Consider the following 17,150-nt stretch of genomic DNA (forward strand, 5'->3'; position numbering starts at 1 on the left):
ATGGCTCAAGCACTCAGGGGCACCACAGGTAGCTATACTCCGGGCATGCCATCAGGACACGGGTGGTCAGTGCACACACAGCGGAGACAGTTCAGGACACGAGTGGTCGGTGCACACACCGGGGACAGTTCAGAACACGGGTGGTCGATGCACACAGCAGGCACAGTTCAGGACATGGGTGGTCGGTGCACATAGCGGGGACAGTTCAGAACACGGGTGGTCGATGCGCACAGCAGGCACAGTTCAGGACACAGGTGGTCAGTGCGCACAACAGGGACAGTTCAGGACACGGTGGTCGGTGCACACAACAGGCACAGTTCAGAACACAGGTGGTCGGTGTGCACAGGAGGCACAGTTCAAGACACAGGTGGTCAGTGCGCACAACAGGGACAGTTCAGGACACGGTGGTCAGTGCGCACAACAGGGACAGTTCAGAACACAGGTGGTCGGTGTGCACAGGAGGCACAGTTCAAGACACAGGTGGTCAGTGCACACAATGGGAACAGTTCAGGACATGGGTGGTCGGTGCACACAGCAGGGACAGTTCAGGACACTCACGGTAAGCAGCTTGCAGACCCTCAGCGGCAGGTGGCTCCAGACAGGGACGACCAGTGGTCAGCGTTCTAGGGACAACCAGTGATCAGCAGACAGCAGCAGCTCCCAGGGAACTCAGCAGCAGCCCCCAGGGCACTCAGCAGCAGACAGCTTCCAGGGACACGCAGCCACGGACAGTGTGCAGGCTCCCTCAGCAGCAGCTCCCAGGGCACTCAGCAGCAGACAGGGTGCTCAGTAGACAGGCTTACAGACTGGCAGGGTCTCAGCTGTGGGGTCTGACCTTTGAGGAGAAGGCTCATGCAGAGCTGTGGAGACTCCCAACCCTGGGGTATTGTAGAGGGCTACAGTCCTGACCTTTTGGGGTCTGCAGAGTGCGCAGGGGGGATGGCTGGGGAGGCTCGGTCCCCCTCACCCGAGGCTCCCAGCATCTTTCTGGGAGCAAGTTGTTTCCTGCCGCATGGCCAGGAACAGAGAGAGAGGCTACTTCCTGTGCGAGAGTTTTGAAAATCAAGTGGGACGCAGCTAGGTTGCCTCGGCAACGGCCGGCCCAGCAGACTTCAGAATGTGCCAGGGGGAAGGGAGGGGTGGAGGGATATGGCGGGGGATGGGAGAGGCACTGGCAGTCCGTGACAATAATAATAATAAATGTAATTCAATAATATAATCAAACGAAAAACACTGATATAGGAAATATAGCGCCAAGTTCGCACATCGCTGAGCAAAGTCGCAGAATCGTTTTCAGTGTCTGATGAGGAATTTCCCCCACGAATCATCACTCAATTCTGCAAGTGGTTCTGATTTACTATCGCTGTTCTCTAGACGGTCTAAAACCGCGTCTGACCTAAAGGGACACTTTTTGGACGCCATGGATGTTTCTGTTTACAGGCAGAAAGAACAGTTAAAATGCAGGCAGGGCGCCGGACAAAGCACTCGGGACAAATGTATGTGAAATGGTTTGAAACAGCAATGTTATACTATGTAATATTTGTTCGCAAAAAAATGACATTTTTTTAAATTTGCCGCCGGTTCCGGCACCCGTACATCCCGACGTAACAGGGACCGGAACACAGAAGCCGGATGCCGGTATCGGCCGGAGGAGATGGCTGGAGATGCTGCAGGGGACACATCGCGGGAGGGAAGGACAAGGTAAGTACTGCAGCGACTCCCTGAACAACGCTGCATGGTAAGCCGGAGTGTAGCTCGGGGTTACCTCTCTTGATACTGAAATTTTACCCCGAGCTACACTCAGGAATACCGCTGGGGAGGCTAGGCTTCTTTCCCTCCCCATCCTTTCTAGGCTTCTTACCATCCTCTATACTTTCCTTCCCTTCCTTTTCCACCCTTCTCTCCAATTCTCCTTAGGTTTCTACCCCCCTCCCATCCTCTCTAGGCTTCTCCCCCCCCCCCATCCTCTCTAGGCTCCATCCCCTCCCCATCCTCTCTAGGCTCCTTCCCCTCCCCATCCTCTCTTGGCTCCATCCTTTCCCCATCCTCTCTAGGCTCTTTCCCCTTCCCATCCTCTCTAGGCTTCTTCCCCTCTCCATCCTCTCCAGGCTCCTCCTGCTCCCCATCTTCTCTTGGCTCCTTCTGCTTCCCATCCAAGTGCTGTTTACTAATGCATTGTCTTCCCGCTGCATAGTGGAAGTGTAGAGGTACGCCGTGTAGTCATCCGTGGATGATTAGGTCTGCAAAGAGGTCTAGTGTGTCCGGTGTGCTGTGGGCTGAAGAAGCTCACGTGACTCAGTGGATGAAACACGTTGATGTCACAACATCATGACGCCCGCATCCCCGGCATCCAGGCCTCTCCACGCAGCCTCACCACCTGGCCGCACTGCTCTGGCCACACTAGACCTCTTTGCAGACCTCCTCATCCACAGATGATTACACGGCGTGCCTCTACACTTCCACTATGCAGCGGGAGGACAATGCATTAGCAAACGGCACTTGGATGGGTGAGCGGACTCTGCTTTTTGGACAAAGGCACTAATACACTGCGGGAGTCCCCATTCATGGAAATTGCTTGGCTGAGCTCCACCTGTCTGATGTCCTTGTTCCTATCGCTGGCACACAGGGCTCTATCAGTCTCATATTTCTGCTCACCCACTGCCTACTGCACTATCTATCCTGTCATTATAACCCGCCATCCATATACTGACAACACTGCTATTACCACAATTATCCGTGGATGACTACGTGGATTACCCCCTATGGGATCTATATGGGTCTGCCATGTATGTATATGACCTCACTGAGGATTGAGGGACTCTCCTGTGCTGAAAGTGAATGGTGACCGCTGCCTCCTTTGACTCTACAAGTGCCCCGTTCCGTCATCTCTTTACATCCATCTACTGGCTGTCTTTGTGCCAAGTGTGAGATAGCAGCGTGTGGCTTTATCTGATATCTCAGTGACTATCATCTACATATGAGGATACCTGAGGATTGCCCTCCATGACACCACAAGGGTCTATTATACATGTATGTGACCCCCATGAGGACTGATCGGGTCTGCCTCTACTATCAAGGAGCTTGATTCTGCCCGTCCCTTCATCACCTTCCATTGACTACAATGTCCACATTATCTATCCATTCTATTCTATTTCATGTTGTGTCAGTAATAAAAGTCACGGAGGGTTGGGAACCCTGCAAGGGGGGCAGAGATATGTGACTGCCTAGTCCAGCCTTTCTCAGCCAGGGTTCCTCCAAAGGGTTCTAGGGCTTCCTTGTCACTTCATTGGGCTGTATATGGAAGTGTCACCGACCAGCCGTTTCTGGATACACAGCTTTGTCATCATTGCACACACACACAGGATTTTTTTTTGTTCAATACATTTTTTATTACAATTTCACTTTCAACAAGATTACAAAAATAATCAGGAAATAGTAAAGGCAGAAATCTGATTGGTCAGGAAGATCCCTTGTCTGGAATGTGGAAAGTGAATGTTTGATTTATGATTATTATTCTGTCCCATTACTTTTGGTCCCTTAACAAGTGGGAGGCACATATGCAAACTGTTGTAATTCCTACACCGTTCACCTGATTTGGATGTAAATACCCTCAAATTAAAGCTGACAGTCTGCAGTTAAAGCACATCTTGTTCGTTTCATTTCAAATCCATTGTGGTGGTGTATAGAGCCAAAAATGTTAGAATTGTGTCGATGTCCCAATATTTATGGACCTGACTGTAAATCACATACTCCTGACCACTGCACTCTGCACTCTGGGATGTAAATCACATACTCCTGACCACTGCACTCTGCACTCTGGGATGTAAATCACATACTCCTGACCACTGCACTCTGCACTCTGAGATGTAAATCACATACTCCTGACCACTGCACTCTGCACTCTGGGATGTAAATCACATACTCCTGACCACTACACTCTGGGATGTAAATCACATACTCCTGACCATTACTGTCAGGGCTCCGGGTATGACCAGAGGTGTGTGGACTGACACAGGGAAACGCAGGCTTCAGATATAGTATAAACAATATAATTTATTTAAGACTAAACAATACATAAATGCAGTGCAAAACTAAACATAAACACAGTGCAAACAAACCAAACCAAAACCCCCAACAGATAACAAAAGAACAATACTAAGCATAGTCAGGCAGGCCGGGTCGGTAGCAAACGGGCAGGCAAGGTACAAAGGAGCAGGCAGAGCATAGTCAGACGGGCCGGGTCAGGAACAATCAGGCAGACAAGGTACAAAGGAGCAGACTGGAGAGTGGTCAGGAATAGCAGAGGTCAGGACAGGCAGAGTTCAAATCAGAGTCAGGGATCAAGCAGGATCAGACAGGAAGCAGACAGGATGCAGGTACAGGGGCTCTTGCGAAAACAAACACCAAGGCGCTGATTGCAAGTCTGGCCATTCCTTATATGCACCTCCTGCAATCAGCCTCAGGTGTTTTGGCGGACTGCAGAAGTGAGCCTCTGGTTGCTGAGAGCACCCACTGGCCAGTCCTGGTACTGCAAACCACAAGGCAAGTGAGTCCCACCACTATTGGCGAGTCCATTCCTGACAACTACATTCTGTACTCTGGGATGTAAATCACATACTCCTTACCACTACACTCTGGGATGTAAATCACATACTCCTGACCACTACACTCTGTACTCTGGGATGTAAATCACATATTCCTGACCACTACACTCTGTACTCTGGGATGTAAATCACATACTCCTGACCACTACACTCTGTACTCTGGGATGGAAATCACATACTCCTGACCACTACACTCTGTACTCTGGGATGGAAATCACATACTCCTGACCACTACACTCTGTACTCTGGGATGGAAATCACATACTCCTGACTACTGCACTCTGGGATGGAAATCACATACTCCTGACCACTACACTCTGTACTCTGGGATGGAAATCACATACTCCTGACTACTGCACTCTGGAATGGAAATCACATACTCCTGACCACTACACTCTGTACTCTGGGATGGAAATCACATACTCACCACTGCATGTTGTTTGCAGGGCTGTATGAAGTAGTCTCCTGACCCCTGCACTCTGGGCCATTATTCATGGTGAACCAGAAACTGGATGACCTGCAAAGGCTTGTAAAGTTGTCAGGGATCGCGGGGCCTCTCCCGGCACACGCACACTTGCGACAGCTAACGCCTGGACACAGGCACTAGATCCCGGCGGGCCGCAACTGACAGGACACTGCGCATGCACAGTAGGAGCCGCGGGCGCGCCTTGGGTGGCCAATGACAGCCCGGGGGCGTGTCCTGGCCGGCCAATGACAGTGCAGGGCGCACTATTTAAAGATGCCCTGCACTTTCACAGATTGCCGCAAGGTCTATCTGTGATCCTGACGTTCCTGTACCTGATTAGTGACCCTGATTGCCCTGGCTACGCTGCCTTCTCCTGTGATTTGACCCTGATTGCCCTGGCTACGCTGCCTTCTCCTGTGATTTGACCCTGATTGCCCTGGCTACGCTGCCTTCTCCTGTGCTTTGACCCGGATTGCCCTGACTACTCTGCCTTCTCCTTTCCTGACCCCCGGCTTGTTTGACCATTCTGCGGACTGACTTATCCTGCTGACCCTGCAAGTGACCTGACTATTCTTCGCCTGCTGATTCGTTATCTCGCTTACCCCACGGGACCACGGCTCATGGCCATCCTGCTAGGTCCTGCCGTCCTTCTCACATCTGGCTCTCCCGGTACCTGCATACATCCCCGGAGGCTCCCTCTGCCACTGGTGGGCCTGCTTGGAGGTCGTGACCTGGCCCTGGTCTGTTACAAGTCCATCCCCACCATCAGGGGCCCTGGTGAAAGCACAGACTGGGCTTAGACTACACACTCTGGGTAGGACTGTCAAGTGAGCAGCCAGAGGCACCACCTGGCGGATCATAAAAAAAGTGTCTCCTGTGAGAAATGTTTGGGCCCCAGAGATCCCCATCGTTGCCCCGACACACACAATTCTTTTCACTCAATAAATTCTTTATTATAGTTTTACTTCTAACAAGATTGTAATCATAAAATCAGGAAATAACAAAGGGAGGAATCTGATTGGTCAGGAAGATCCCTTGTCTGGAATGCGAGGGCGGGGTCATTATTATTGGTGTACAATACAATACACAACGGGTTCCATTATTATAACAAAGTATTGTAGAAAAGATCCCAACATGTGACATGGCTGAATGAATGCTGGTCATATTAGTTCATCTATTCTCTAAGTGGGGTGGTATCTATTGGGCCAATCCCTTTTACAAACCACACATAATATCGCCCTTCAAAGTGAAAACAGAAACGATTTGTACAAAATCAAAGAGTAGAAATATTTTCCGGTGGATCCCCTCTACCCAGACCCCATATGTAGACATAGAACAACAAGCTGTGTTCCCTCTCGTGCCGCACTCCTCCAACCACCCAAACCCACACAGAAGCCAAGGGAAATAATGAGAGGAAAGTTTCCCCATAGTTTGGGGCGGAGTTCTCCTTCCCTCCTGTTGGGGGATGGGAGAAGGATGGACTGAAGACAGAGAGACGCTTCGGGGTCACCACTGTTCTGTAGAGCCTTGAAATGAAGGACATCAACTTCAGAAGTTCTTGTTGTCTGTGTAAAGTTCCCCGATAACGAGATCTGGGCTCTCCCGGCTTCTAGCTCTGTAACCCGCTATATCATTATCAGGAAACGCAACTCCGACACCCAAGAAGGGCTGAAGTTGTGTCCTTCATTTCCAGGATCTACTGACCACTCTGCACCCCGACATTTACTGCACTTCATCCATGTCTTTGGGGACCTCTCATCTCCTTATCAACTGTTCCTTCCATGATGAAGATCAGCCATGGAGTATATCTGAGGTGTATATCAGGGTGTGCTTCTTCCCCACATGAGAGCTGGGATGTCCAGCAACATTCATCTAGAAGACATTTCCCGCACTCAAGGCACTAATACACCTCCAGGGTTGTGTGGGACCCCTGATGTACAGGAAGACAGGACTTCAATGAGGAACAATCACCTCACTCAGGACAGGAATATGGCTTCTCCGCCATGTGAGATCTCTGATGTTTCGAAAGACCGTACTTCTGTGAAAAACATTGGCCGCACTCAGGACAGGAATATGGCTTCTCCCCCGTATGAAATCTCTGATGTCTGAAAAGACTGCACTTTCGTGAAAAACATTTCCCGCAATCAGGACAGGAATACGGCTTCTCCCCCGTATGAGATCTCTGATGTTTGTAAAGACTGGATTTTACTGAAAAACATTTCCCGCACTCAGGACAGGAATACGGCTTCTCCCCTGTGTGAGATCTCTGATGTGTGTAAAGATGGGACTTGTCTAAAAAACTTTTCCCACACTCAGGACAGGTATATTTCTTCTCCCCTGTGTGAAATTTCAGATGTCTGTAAAGACTGGAATTCTGTGAAAAACATTTTCCACACTCAGGACAAGAATACTTCTTCTCCCCCTTGTGAAATCTCAGATGTCTGTAAAGATTGGTCGTCTGTGAAAAACATTTCCCGCACTCAGGACAGGAATACGGCTTCTCCCCCGTGTGAAATCTCAGATGTCTGTAAAGATTGGACGTCTGTGAAAAACATTTCCCGCACTCAGGACAGGAATACGGCTTCTCTCCTATGTGAGATCTTTTATGCACATTAAGTTTGGATTTAGAACAGAAACCCTTCCCGCACTCAGGACAGGAATACGGCTTCTCCCCTGTGTGAGATCTCTGATGTGTGTTAAGATTTGACTTATCTGAAAAACATTTCCCGCACTCAGAACAAGAATGTGACTTCTCCCCCGTGTGAGATCTTTTATGCCTATTAAGGTGGGATTTAAAATGGAATCCCTTCCCGCACTCAGTACAGGGAAACCTCTTCCCTGTTGGAAGGCCGGCCCGGTCCCGCACAGTCTGAGGTTCCTCAGGATACGAGGAATCCGATGGTCCATCTACACTGGGTGGTGCCGGATGGACATTGGAGGGAGCCGGGTTTTCTCCTGGACTATACTGTGTGATGTCCTCATCTTCTACTTTCCAGTCTGGAGACAAAGTGAGACAATCCTCTGAGGTTTTCCTCATCTCCCGGCCATGGACTAAAATACAAAGACAAAGAGGATTACTAGACAGGAGCTGATTGGTTCCCCCAAACCAGGACTCCGCCCACATCAGGCAGCTTGGTCTCTGAGGAGCTTACAATTCCACCCTCAAGGGAACTAGGAAATGGCTCCTCTGATCTCCTACCAGGTCATTTCTTTATTCATGGACCTTAGTCAGAGAGTGAGGAAACAACCAGAACTGTCTTTTATAGGAGGGACAGTGATGAGGGGATTATAGGACGAGGGTCCCCACCCCCTCTATCACTCATCGCCATCTTCCCAACACAAGAAGTACTGCACTTCCTTATTTAGTCCATGATTTAGTCATGAAGAACAGCGGGGCTGAGCCCCACCAGAGGTCAGAGAGTGAGGATGGGGGGAGAACAACCAAGATAAAGACTGGACTGATCCTGAAGACCACCATCATTGGGGTATTGACTCCTCCCTCATTATCACTTTCTGTTTAAGGGTCCAAAGTTGGAGGATGTTATCACATTATTATCACCATGTAAAAGTCTGTGCTCCAATCACATCATCCGATATAAAATGTCCAGCTGGGAGGAAATGGGGGGAACAAAAGAGAATCCATATTATGTGTATATATAGCTGTCAGGGAATTCCATGATCCCCGTAGCGATGGTCCCGGCGCAGGCGCAGTATGCCGCCCTGTGCAGGGACACTGGCACTAGGTCCAGGCCGGACGCTGCGTTCGAGTTCGCGCATGCGCAGTAGAAGCCGCGGCCACCCGCTGGGCACCAATGGCAGCGCAGGGCGGGATATTTAAATGATCCTGAGCTGTCATTCAGTGCCTTCTGGTCTCCTTGTATCCTGTGAACCTGTGCCCTGTAAGTTATTGACCTGGATTGTACCTGACCTTACTATAGACTCCGTGCTCTGGGAACGCCTATTCAGTGGAGTGCTAGTGGTACCGTCGGGCGGTCCCTTACAATAGCAGTGGGGGAGGGTGGAGAGCAGAAGTCAGGACTATGGAATGTACAACATAGAGTATATAGTGCAGGGGTCAGGACTATGGAATGTACAACATAGAGTATATAGTGCAGGGGTCAGGAGTATGTAATGTACAACATAGAGTATATAGTGCAGGGGTCAGAAGTATGTAATGTACAACATAGAGTATATAGTGCAGGGGTCAGAAGTATGTAATGTACAACATAGAGTATATAGTGCGGGGGTCAGGAGTATGTAATGTACAACATAGAGTATATAGTGCAGGGATCAGGAGTATGTAATGTACAACAGAGTATATAGTGCAGGGGTAAGGAGGATGTAATGTACAACAGAGTATATAGTGCAGGGGTCAGGTGTATGTAATGTACAACATATAGTATATAGTGCAGGGGTCAGGAGTGTGTAATGTACAATATAGAGTATATAGTGCAGGGGTCAGGAGTAAGTAATGTACAACATAGAGTATATAGTGCAGGGGTCAGGAGGATGTAATGTACAACATAGAGTATATAGTGCAGGGGTCAGGAGTATGTAATGTACAACATAGAGTATATAGTGCAGGGGTCAGGAGGATGTAATGTACAACATAGAGTATATAGTGCGGGGGTCAGGAGTATGTAATGTACAACATAGAGTATATAGTGCAGGGATCAGGAGTATGTAATGTACAACAGAGTATATAGTGCAGGGGTAAGGAGGATGTAATGTACAACAGAGTATATAGTGCAGGGGTCAGGTGTATGTAATGTACAACATATAGTATATAGTGCAGGGGTCAGGAGTGTGTAATGTACAATATAGAGTATATAGTGCAGGGGTCAGGAGTATGTAATGTCAAACATACAGTAAATAGTGCATAGCGTCAGGAGAATGTAATGTACAACAGAGTATAAAGTGCAGGCGTCAGGAGTATGTAATGTACAACCTAAAGTATATAGTGCAGGGGTCAGGAGTATGTAATGTACAACATAGAGTATATAGTGCAGGGTTCTGGAGTATGTAATGTACAACATAGAGTATATAGTGCAGGGGTCAGGAGTATGTAATGTACAACATAGAGTATATAGTGCAGGGGTCAGGAGAATGTAATGTACAACCTAAAGTATATAGTGCAGGGGTCAGGAGTATGTAATGTACAACATAGAGTATATAGTGCAGGGGTCAGGAGAATGTAATGTACAACAGAGTATATAGTGCAGGGGCCAGGATTATTTAATTTACAACAGAGTATATAGTGCATGGGTCAGGAGTATGTAATGTACAACATGGAGTATATTGTGAAGGGGTCAGGAGTATGTGATGTACAACAGAGTATATAGTGCAGGGGTCAGGAGAATGGAATGTACAACATAGAGTATATAATGCAGGGGTCAGGAGTATGTAATGTACAACAGAGTATATAGTGCAGGGGTCAGGAGTATGTAATGTACAACATAGAGTATATAGTGCAGGGGTCAGGAGTATGTAATGTACAACATAGAGAATATAGTGCAGGGGTCAGGAGGATGTAATGTACAACAGAGTATATAGTGCAGGGGTCAGGAGGATGTAATGTACAACATAGAGAATATAGTGCAGGGGTCAGGAGTATGTAATGTACAACATAGAGTATATAGTGCAGGGGTCAGGAGTATGTAATGTACAACATAGAGTATATAGTGCAGGGGTCAGGGGTATGTAATGTACAACATAGAGTATATAGTGCAGGAGTCGGGAGTATGTAATGTACAACATAGAGTATATAGTGCAGGGGTCAGGAGTATGTAATGTACAAGTTATATAGTATAAGGGTCAGGACTCTCAGTATTAGTATTCTGTAATCAGTGGAAGCTTAAATGTTTACTGTAGACAACATGGTGGTGATCTGGGATTAAACCATCATGAAACAGGTTAGATTGGATGTGACGGTGTAAGTGGTATACTTGGACAGAAGGGTGGCAGTGGACGTGGTATACTTGGACAGAGGGGTGTTGTTGGACGTGTTATACTTGGACAGAGGGGTGGCAGTGGACGTGGTATACTTGGACAGAGGGGTGGCGGTGAACGTGGTATACTTGGACAGAGGGGTGGCAGTGGACGTGGTTAACTTGGACAGAGGGGTGGCAGTGGACGTGATAAACTTGGACAGAGGGGTGGCAGTGGACGTGGTATACTTGGACAGAGGGGTGGCGGTGGATGTGGTATACTTGGACAGAGGGGTGGAGGTGGACGTGGTATACTTGGACAGAGGGGTGATGGTGGACGTGGTATACTTGGACAGAGGGGTGGCAGTGGACGTGGTTAACTTGGACAGAGGGGTGGCAGTGGACATGATAAACTTGGACAGAGGGGTGGCAGTGGACGTGGTATACTTGGACAGGGGGGTGATGGTGGACGTGGTATACTTGGACAGAGGGGTGGCGGTGGACGTGGTATATTTGGACAGAGGGGTGGCGGTGGACGTGGTATACTTGCACAGAGGGGTGGCAGTGGACGTGGTATACTTGGACAGAGGGGTGGCGGTGGACGTGGTATACTTGGACAAAGGGGTGATGTGGACGTGGTATACTTGCACAGAGGGGTGGCGGTGGATGTGGTATACTTGGACAGAGGGGGGGCGATGGATGTGGTATACTTGGACAGAGGGGTGTTGGTGGACGTGGTATACTTGGACAGTGGGGTGGTGGTGGACGTGGTATATTTGGACAGAGGGGAGGCGGTGGACGTGGTATACTTGGACACAGTTCCCTACACACGGCTAATGTGTAAGGTAAAGTCTATGGGCTGGAAAAATCTGGATGTAAATGGATAGAAAACTGGCTAAAAGATTGTATTCAGAGAGTAGTGGTTAATGATTCATACTCTGAATGGTCTAGGGGTGTCAGTAGTGTACCCCAAGGTTCAGTGTTATTAGTGGGGTACCCCAAGGTTCAGTGTTATTAGTGGGGTACCCCAGGGTTCAGTGTTATTAGTGGGGTACCCCAAGGTTTAGTGTTATTAGTGGGGTACCCCAGGGTTCAGTGTTATTAGTGGGGTACCCCAGGGTTCAGTGTTATTAGTGGGGTACCCCAAGATTCAGTGTTATTAGTGGGGTACCGCAAAGGTTCAGAGTTATTAGTGGTGTACCCCAAGGATCAGTGTGATTAGTGGGGTACCCCAGGGTTCAGTGTTATTAGAGGGGTACCCTAAGGTTCAGTGATATTAGTGGTGTACCCCAAGGTTCAGTGTTATTAGTGGGGTACCCCAAGGTTCAGTGTTATTAGTGGGGTACCCAAAGGTTCAGTGTGTTTACTGGGGGACCCCAAGGTTCAGTGTTATTAGTGCGGTACCCCAAGGCTCAGCGTTATTGTGGGGTACCCCAGGGGTCAGTGTTATTAGTGGTGTACCCCAAGGTTCAGTGTTATTAGTGGTGTACCCCAAGGTTCAGTGTTATTAGTGGGGTACCCCAAGGCTCAGTGTTATTAGTGGGGTACCCCAAGGTTAAGTGTTATTAGTGGGGTACCCCGGGGTTCAGTGTTATTAGTGGTGTACCCCAAGGTTCAGTGTTATTAGTGGGGTACCCCAAGGATCAGTGTTATTAGTGGTGTACCCCAAGGTCCAGTGTTATTAGTGGGGTACCCCAAGGTTCAGTGTTATTAGTGGGGTACCCCAAGGTTCAGTGTTATTAGTGGGGTATCCCAAGGTTCAGTGTTATTAGTGGGGTACCCCAAGGTTCAGTGTCATCAGTGGTGTACCCCAAGGCTCAGTGTTATTAGTGGTGTACCCCAAGGTTCAGTGATATTAGTGGGGTACCCCAAGGTTCAGTGTTATTAGTGGGGTACCCCAAGGTCCAGTGTTATTAGTGGGGTATCCCAAGGTTCAGTGTTATTAGTGGGGTACCCCAAGGTTCAGTGTCATCAGTGGTGTACCCCAAGGTTCAGTGTTATTAGTGGTGTACCCCAAGTTCAGTGTTATTAGTGGGGTACCCCGAGGTTCAGTGTTATTAGTGGGGTATCCCAAGGTTCAGTGTCATCAGTGGTGTACCCCAAGGTTCAGTGTTATTAGTGGTGTACCCCAAGGTTCAGTGTTATTAGTGGGGTACCCCAAGGTTCAGTGTTATTAGTGGGGTACCCCAAGGCTCAGTGTTATTAGTGGGGTACCCCAAGGTTCAGTGTTACTAGTGGGGTACCCCAAGGTTCAGTGTTATTAGTGGGGTACCCCAAGGCTTAGTGTTATTATCCGGTTCCTGCCCGATCTATGGCCAGATGGTGGCCGGGTGAGCACCTCGTCCCTCCGGGTGAAAGCCATATGGCGTCCATCCAGGTATGCGCAGTTTGCATGCCCGCAGAACCGTGCAGCGGCGCGTTCTGTCACTGGCCATGTACCTCGGACACGGCTAATGACAGATCTGTGTACCGGCCCCATTGTCTGTACCATGTGACCTGCTGTGACCAATCACTGTAGGTCACATGACAGTTGTATACAATGGATGGCTTCATTTTCTTCCCAAAAAAAGAACACACATTTTTAAATAAAGATATGTTTTTCTTTGTTTCTGTTATAAAAGTTTTCAAATAAATAATTGTTCTTCATAAATTTAGGCCGAGATGTATTCTGCTCCATGTCTTTGGTGAAAATAACCCAAATTAGGATTTCTGAACTCTATAACTTCCCTACAGACTAAATCATAAACTATGGGAGATATCTGAAAATTGATCAATCCTGAAGTACTGACAGCCAATCTTATTTCTTGAGGTCCAAGAATGTCAGAACAGTACAGATATCCCCCAAATGTCAGGATAGTACAGATATCCCCCAAATGTCAGGACAGTACAGATATCCCACAAATGTCAGAACGGTACAGATATCCCCAAATGTCAGGACGGTACAGATATCCCCCAAATGTCAGAACGCTACAGATATCCCCCAAATGTCAGAACGGTACACATATCCCCCAAATGTCAGAACGGTACAGATATCCCCCAAATGTCAGGACAGTACAGATATCCCCCAAATGTCAGGACGGCACAGATATCCCCCAAATGTCAGGACAGTACAGATATCCCCCAAATGACAGGACAGTACAGATATCCCCCAAATGTCAGGACAGTACAGACATCCCCCAAATGTCAGGACAGTACAGACATCCCCCAAATGTCAGGCTAGTACAGACATCCCCCAAATGTCAGGACGGTACAGATATCCCCCCAAATGTCAGAACGGTACAGATATCCCCCAAATGTCAGGACAGGACAGATATCCCCCAAATATAAGGACGGTACAGATATCCCCCAAATGTCAGAACGGTATAGATATCCCCCAAATGTCAGAATGGTACAGATATCCCCCAAATGTCAGAACAGTACAGATATCCCCCAAATGTCAGGACGGTATAGATATCCCCCAAATGTCAGAACGGTACAGATATCCCCCAAATGTCAGGACGGTACAGATATCCCCCAAATGTCAGGACGGTACAGATATCCCCCAAATGTCAGGACGGTACAGATATCCCCCAAATATCAGGACAGTACAGATATCCCCCAAATGTCAGGACGGTACAGATATCCCCCAAATGTCAGGACGGTACAGATATCCCCCAAATATCAGGACAGTACAGATATCCCCCAAATGTCAGGACGGTACAGATATCCCCCAAATGTCAGGACGGTACAGATATCCCCCAAATGTCAGGACGGTACAGATATCCCCCAAATGTCAGGACAGTACAGATATCCCCCAAATGTCAGGAAAGTACAGATACCCCTAAATTTTAGTTTGGGTACAATGTTGCATTACCGTGCAATTGTCATTCAAAGTGTGAGAGCGCTGAAACCTGAAAATTGGCCTGGGCACAAAGGGGGTAGAAGTGCCCGGTATGGAAGGGGTTAGTGGGGTACCCCAAGGTTCAGTGTTATTAGTGGGGTACCCCAAGATTCATTGTTGGGACCCCAACTTATTAATATATTTATAAACAATATCGGGTCTGATATTAAAGATCCCAAGGGAGGATATGATCTCCATGTATAATACATAAGGGGGGGGATATGATCACCATGTATAATACATAAGGGGGGATATGATCTCCATGTATAATACATAAGGGGGGGATATGATCTCCATGTATAATACATAAGGGGGGGATATGATCTCCATGTATAATACATAAGGGGGGATATGATCTCCATGTATAATACATAAGGGAGGATATGATCACCATGTATAATACATAAGGGAGGATATGATCTCCATGTATAATACATAAGGGGGATATGATCTCCATGTATAATACATAAGGGGGGGATATGATCTCCATGTATAATACATAAGGGGGATATGATCTCCATGTATAATACATAAGGGGGATATGATCTCCATGTATAATACATAAGGGGGGATATGATCTCCATGTATAATACATAAGGGGGGATATGATCTCCATGTATAATACATAAGGGGGGATATGATCTCCATGTATAATACATAAGGGGGGGATATGATCTCCATGTATAATACATAAGGGGGATATGATCTCCATGTATAACACATAAGGGGGGATATGATCTCCATGTATAATACATAAGGGGGATATGATCTCCATGTATAATACATAAGGGGGGGGATATGATCTCCATGTATAATACATAAGGGGGATATGATCTCCATGTATAATACATAAGGGGGGATATGATCTCCATGTATAATACATAAGGGGGGGATATGATCTCCATGTATAATACATAAGGGGGGGATATGATCTCCATGTATAATACATAAGGGGGGGTATGATCTCCATGTATAATACATAAGGGGGGGATATGATCACCATGTATAATACATAAGGGGGGATATGATCTCCATGTATAATACATAAGGGAGGATATGATCACCATGTATAATACATAAGGGAGGATATGATCTCCATGTATAATACATAAGGGGGATATGATCTCCATGTATAATACATAAGGGGGGGATATGATCTCCATGTATAATACATAAGGGGGATATGATCTCCATGTATAATACATAAGGGGGATATGATCTCCATGTATAATACATAAGGGGGGATATGATCTCCATGTATAATACATAAGGGGGGATATGATCTCCATGTATAATACATAAGGGGGGATATGATCTCCATGTATAATACATAAGGGGGGGATATGATCTCCATGTATAATACATAAGGGGGATATGATCTCCATGTATAACACATAAGGGGGGATATGATCTCCATGTATAATACATAAGGGGGATATGATCTCCATGTATAATACATAAGGGGGGGGATATGATCTCCATGTATAATACATAAGGGGGGGGATATGATCTCCATGTATAATACATAAGGGGGATATGATCTCCATGTATAATACATAAGGGGGGATATGATCTCCATGTATAATACATAAGGGGGGGATATGATCTCCATGTATAATACATAAGGGGGGGATATGATCTCCATGTATAATACATAAGGGGGGGTATGATCTCCATGTATAATACATAAGGGGGGGATATGATCACCATGTATAATACATAAGGGGGGATATGATCTCCATGTATAATACATAAGGGGGGATATGATCTCCATGTATAATACATAAGGGGGATATGATCTCCATGTATAATACATAAGGGGGGGATATGATCTCCATGTATAATACATAAGGGGGGATATGATCTCCATGTAAAATACATAAGGGGGGATATGATCTCCATGTATAATACATAAGGGGGATATGATCTCCATGTATAATACATAAGGGGGGGATATGATCTCCATGTATAATACATAAGGGGGGATATGATCTCCATGTAAAATACATAAGGGGGGATATGATCTCCATGTATAATACATAAGGGGGATATGATCTCCATGTATAATACATAAGGGGGGATATGATCTCCATGTATAATACATAAGGGGGGGGGATATGATTTCCATGTATAATACATAAGGGGGGATATGATCTCCATGTATAATACATAAGGGGGGATATGATCTCCATGTATAATACATAAGGGGGATGTGATCTCCATGTATAATACATAAGGGGGGGATATGATCTCCATGTATAATACATAAGGGG

Source organism: Staurois parvus, unplaced genomic scaffold (genome assembly GCF_062004578.1).
Source record: "Staurois parvus isolate SC_StPar_1 unplaced genomic scaffold, SC_StPar_1.0 ptg000191l, whole genome shotgun sequence".
In the NCBI taxonomy this organism is placed as follows: Eukaryota; Metazoa; Chordata; class Amphibia; order Anura; family Ranidae; genus Staurois; species Staurois parvus.